Genomic DNA, 6,446 nt, shown 5'->3' with positions numbered 1-6,446 from the left:
AATTTTAACATCATTTAAATTTTTGTGCAGAAAGTGTTAAAAGCTTGTGAATTTATAGTGCTTGGTGACTAATTGGCGCAAAAAAGCAAAGTAAATCCCAAAGAAGCAAAATTAAAGATCTGAAGTTGCTCGCGCAGCGCGTCTCAGGCGCTCAACGTGACGCAGTCGCTTAACAGGCAACGCAAGCTTAGCGTTAGGAAGTATGGAGAAGTCTGGAACATGAAGGCTTGCTTAGCACGAGTCACGCGCTAAGCGCGAGATTATCGCCATACTTGCTAGGTGCAACAATCGCGCTTAGCGTGAAGGTTGCATGAAAACCAAACTGATATGTACCTATAAGAGAAGGAGAGAGAAGAAGGAAAAAAGCACACAAAAAATTCAAGAGAATACAATTCCTTACCGAAGGAAAAGGCCAGAAGTATTAGAAGTCATTCCTTCCCTCCATTCCCTTTCTCAATTCCCCTTTTCAAAATATTACCCTCTTGCAATTGTAAAGTCTCTCATGACAATGAGAGACTAAAACCCCTTTTTGTTGGGAGCTTAGCAACCAACTGTTCTTGATGCAATTTCTCTTTCTATCTATTTATGAATATTACTTTTTGATTATCCTTTGTTGTGCTAAATTTTATTGCTTGTGGCTTGATCACCCATTTGCATGATAAGTTTTAGGGGTAGCATTGGGAAACGTTATTCTCCAATAGATATGAGAAAGAGTATCTAAATAATTCATCACTAGGGATAGGTTGATTTTGTTTAGCCTGTTATACATCTTTATTCTTAATGCAATTTAACTGTTTTACCTCTTAAAGAGATTTAGGAGAGAAAATAGATAAATTAGGTTTTTCCACTTAAGGGATCATGGTTAGAGTATATAAGTAGATGTAGGTGAAAATTGGAATAAACATAAATAGAAAAAAAATCATTACATTACATCAAGAGTAGTGATGGTAGGCTAAGTCCCTAACATTCTCATCTTTTGAATTAACTCCTACAATATTATTGGCTTCTCTCATCTTTTATGTTTTAATCAATTATTTCCCTTTATTGTTTGTTTTTCCTTCTTGTTTATTTTAATTTAATTTATGCCAATTTAATTTTCTATTTTCTTCACAACCTTTTAAACCAATTTATTTATTGCTTGAAAAATTATATATTCACCTACCTAAGTACAAACAAAGTCCTTGTAGATTCGACACTCGAACTTCCATTTTAACTTTACTACTTGGAACAATTTGTGCACTTGCCAATGAGTTAACACCTGGGCATCTTGTAACTGAGATTGGGACATGACCACAACCTAAGCTGAGGATTTTGGTGGGACACCGCCATTAGGAAGTCCTATGGACTTAATTGGAACAAGTTGCATATCAACATATCAAGCATACTTTCATAGTCTACCATAACTTCAAATGTTTCCTTTGCACTATCAAATTGACCAAGCCTACAAGTCACTTTCAATTACAAAAGTAACAAACTTGTAGATCATGCCATTCAAGATAACTATAGTATCTTCCACATGCCAAAGAATCAATTGTGGGAGATCCAAGTTCCAACATTCAAAAGAAAAATACATGTCATAGATCTAGTCAACACATGAAGAGCTATAAAATTATAAGAAACTAACACTGATCTTTAACGACATAAACATTATTTACATGAGAGAACTGTGGACTTGATTGTGATAAAGCCAATACTAAATCTCCACAAATAGGACAACCTCTAACAAGAATATTTAGAGACCTTGGTGTTATGCGTAAGCTATCAAACCTTCACTCAGATAAAAATTTATAGTGTCAGCATTACTATAATTATTGTACCTCAAAGAAAAAAAGGGAGAAGGAAAAATGGATTAAAAGTTTAAATGAAAAAAAAGGAAAGGTGCAAAAATAGGTAAAAGTTCTCCTGATTTCTAAGTGTTTTAATATGATTGAGTGAAGTCCTTTGTTAATTTGTTTCTTTCAATACATACCTTACATTATATGTCTAGCCCCATTACAACCTACCATGTCTCACTTATCACTTATTTGGAATTTTTGGATTTAATTGAGTTGAGTTAATTGATTTGCAGAGTTGTGAACTTGCTCATTGAATTGTGGTCTTGGGTGTAACTTTCTATCTATATAACACTATAAAACATTGAGAGATGGTGAGAGGAGTGAACTTGAAGCTCCTTAAGACTATTTGCATGTTAATTATGTTAGAACTGGATGATCTTTCACTAGACAATCTGATGCAATCCTATCCCGCAAGGGCATTGGGTAGAAGACTCCAAGTAGATTGGGCTAGAGATCCAAGGGAAGGCCCTAGGGTAGATTTTGAGCCCATGGGCTAAGTATGAGCCCGCTTATCTTTGTAAATATTAGAATAGGTTTTTCCTTCGTTTGGGCCTTGTATTTTGGCCATTCTAGTAGTATAGGGTTTTAGCCTTGTATTTCGAGGCATTTTGAGTAGTCTTTGTAGTAAAGACTTTTTTTTTTGTATTTTCATGTCTTTTGTCATGGGGGTGAGCTTAGCTATTATAGGGGGTGTGTAGCTAAGTTCTAGCTTCTCATCTCAAGGAGGTGAGCTTAGCTATTAGAGAGGTATGTGTAGCTAAGCTCTAACTTCTTTAGGAATCTTCTTAAGGAAGCTTCTCAAGGAGGTGAACTTAGTTATGAGAGGGGTGTGTGTAGCTAAGCTCTAGCTTCTCAAGGAAGTTTTCTCAAAGAAGCTTCTCAAGGAAGTTTTCTCAAGAAAGCTTCTCAAGGAAGCTACCTAGTCTATAAATAGAAGCATGTGTAACACTTGTTGTAACTTTGATGAATGAGAGTCTTGTGAGACACGACTCAAAGTTTAACTTCTCTCCCTTTTCTTCCTTCAATTTCGTGCTCCCCCCTCTCTCTTTCTCTCCCTTTTTCTTTTCCTCCATTGAAGCATTCTCTCCAAGATTCTTATCCAAGGCTCATCTTGGTGGTGAAGCTCCTTCTTCCATGGCTTATTCCCTAGTGGATGGCGCCGCCTTTTACCTCTTCTCCTTTGTCTTCCGCTGCATCTCCATGGTAGAAAATCAACATTAAAGGACCTCATTGAAGCTCAAAGATCCAGCCTTCATAGAAGCTCCACAAGCAAGCTTCCATCACAATCCATTCATTTCCTTTATTTTTAATGAATAACAAAGATATAAACTTATGATTACTAATGATTTACATGTAAAAGTATAGGACACATCACGTGGAAGCATTATGGTAATAACTTCCTATACTTTAGCTCCATTTATGATTTTCGTCCACTCTACATTGTATACCTATTTTAAAAAATAGTAATATTCATTGTGCAACGTGTTGCTAATAAAACAAACATTGAAAAATAGTAGATCATCCACTATGCTTTTCTAACACATCCAAAAGGACTCTTAAACACTTACATAAATATTTCTATCTTTTATAAGTATAGTCCAAAAACCAGTGAATTTGTTCATACAAAAATATTTCTGCTTTAGATTGTTCCTTATTGCATGATTAAACTAATGTTTGAATCTAGCATTATTAAAGATAAATTTAGAAAGGATATATTCAATATCAATCTATATATTACTAGAATCATGAAGAGTTTGCCTTATTTAGAAAGATTCGCACCTCCAGCTATCAATATGCCATTAGGATTGACACCAGTCAAATATTGAATGTGTTGATCTCAATGAGGATCTACTCCTCCAAAAACTATAAAAGAAAACTCATTTTGATGATCAAAAGTGACAAAAAAGAAGTGAAAAAGTGATAAAGCCAAGAATATTCAAGAGTGAAACAAAAGGATATCATTTTGAGAGAAACACTGAGCTTATAAAGTTTATTCTTTGCCTAATAAAGTTATGTGTTGAGATCAAGATTTACATTGTAAACACACTCTGTGAGTGTTAGAATCTCTAATTCTTTTCAAACTGTTGTTTAAGAAAGCCAAGAGTGGCTTAGTGATGAAATAATACTTGGGTGTTCTTAGATTCAGGCGGAGTTTAAAGATTATGCCAGTAGTGGCCTAGAGAATACTTGTAAGCTTGGAGTTGTAGGATAGAATACTTATTGTAATTAAGGTTGATTATTGAAACCATTTAAGGATAACTAAATATAACTCAGGTTAAGTGAACCAATATAAAACTGAGTGTTTCTACTACTCTCTATTAACTTGTCATAGTATGTTAAGGAATTTTATTGACACATCTTAGCACACAAGTCTTTTTACCATTGTCTATAAATCACTGGATGACAGTCCTATATTACTTGCAAAAATCTTACTTATCATTAGGCGAGAGTCCTTTCGAACTACTTTGTTTATAAATCACTTCCATTGTGAAAAGATCTAACAAGTTTATCTAACACACTATTCAATCCCCCTTCTTTCTAGTGTAATTTATTTTATTTCAAATTATAAGCCTAATGGATTCTTGAGTAAACCATTTTTTGAGTGATATTTTGTGAGTTTTTGTGCCATTTTGGGTGTGTTTTCTTGGTAGAACTCACGTTTGAACACTTGTTTTGTATTGCAAAAGTGCAACTGCTCAATAGAGTGAAAGAGTAGAAAATTGCATGATTTTATGAAAACTTGAAGACTTTGCACTTGATCACGACTATGGTACATTTATCATGGCTATGGTAAAACAACATGACCATAATGAGATGATAAAAATCCTTTGTCAACCGCTTCAACAATCCGATAATGGTTGTGGCAAATTCACCATAACCGTGGTCAATTCATGAGGGTTGTGGTCAACCATAAGGACTATCGTCAATCCACAACGCCTTAAAGCTTCAATGTCACTTTTGACCACGGCCGTGGGGGATCTTACCATGGCCGTAGTGCACCTTTTTGAATTAATATCTTTAGGAAAATATATATAGGTCTCTAGACTTAGTAATCGACCATTATAATACTTAATCGATTACATAGTAGTGATCACCTGCTTGAAATTGGTAGGTCTAGGTAGAAAATATTTTACACCAAATTGTATGATCGAACTATTTGGATAATTCTGATAGATCAGTTAATCTTTAATTAATCATCCATAGAATTGATTTTATCCTTTGACTTAAATTGATAGATCCAAGATCATTGGGGTATTGATTTCACTTAAAGAACATCTTCTTACCTTGATCATAGGCTTTGATTGATTTTGGGAATCAATATAATTAAATGAGGAATGAATTTCATTAGGATTGAGATTGGGGGAAAATTGGTACTAGTGAGTTGTAACTTTTGGTCACTCTTATCATCACTCAAACTTCTCATTGCATTAGTTTATTTGTTTTCTTCTAAAAACCAAAACCATAAAAATATTTAAATCCTATTTTTAATTACCTCAACTATTAGTTTAATAAACTTGACTAATTAGGAATACAACTGGTTTTTTGGGTTCAATATCCAAACTTTCAAGTCTCACTATTCCTAATTAGGAATACAATTGGTTTTTATGCATTACAGACCATGCTGGCCTCCATGCTGTAGTTTAATTTTCATTAGTATAGATAAAAACTTGGAGGCATTTTTAGGTTATCTTTTACTTATTTTCGAACAACAAGGGATTCTGAGTTAGAGAGTTACATTGTGAACAATTAGGGTCCTATTCTTTAATGGTTTTTAATCACTTTCAATCTCAATGCTATTTTTTTAATGGTTGGCTAAACCTCTAGACCTTGGATTATGATGTAGTTGTACCCATGTACTTTGGTTTCATTTTTTTTAAATTGAGTTCTCTGATGTTATTCAATTAATTGTATTTTTTTATTCTTTTCTCTTTTACATTGGAATTGATCACTCTAATTCAAGTTAATTACATGTTAGTGACCATCTATTCATGATTAACTGAGCTGTAAAACTGTAGGGTACATAAAACTTGCATGATCAAACTGGTGGCATGAATCTCCTTTTTACAAAGCTCTCTTTTATTCATACTTAACCCTAAATTAAATCCCAAATGACCAATTGGGAATTAATTTATGGAGAAGAGTATTCAGACTTTTGCCATAGGCTAGTGATTAATTAAAGAGTCAATTGGCAATTCACCTTCAACTTAGTTTATGTAATTTGAATTATTTAGGAACATAACTAGCCTCTAGGATATGATATTCGGACTTTCAAGTCCATGATACTACTGCGTAGGGTACACTTATCCTTGTGCAACATATTTTACGCATCACCCTTTCTAGAGGATTATTGGTTTGGGCTTAACATTTTTCTCTTATTAATGATAGGTTGTGCAAGAAGCCCTTGACAAAGCTTATATGACTAAGAAGGATCTTACTGCTGTTGTTGTTACTGTTGGTCCTGGTTTGAGTCTCTACTAGGTAAAGCTATAGTTCTCTACTGAATATGTAAGTCTTCTACTAATAGATGGTGTCACACCCCATTTTTCGTAAAATAAATTAAAAAGATTTTTCATTTAAAAATAAATCGAGTTTTAGAAAAAGATGAGGTTT

This window comes from Glycine max, chromosome 1 (assembly GCF_000004515.6).
Source record: "Glycine max cultivar Williams 82 chromosome 1, Glycine_max_v4.0, whole genome shotgun sequence".
Taxonomy (NCBI): Eukaryota; Viridiplantae; Streptophyta; class Magnoliopsida; order Fabales; family Fabaceae; genus Glycine; species Glycine max.
Note: the sequence above shows the minus strand (reverse complement) of the source record.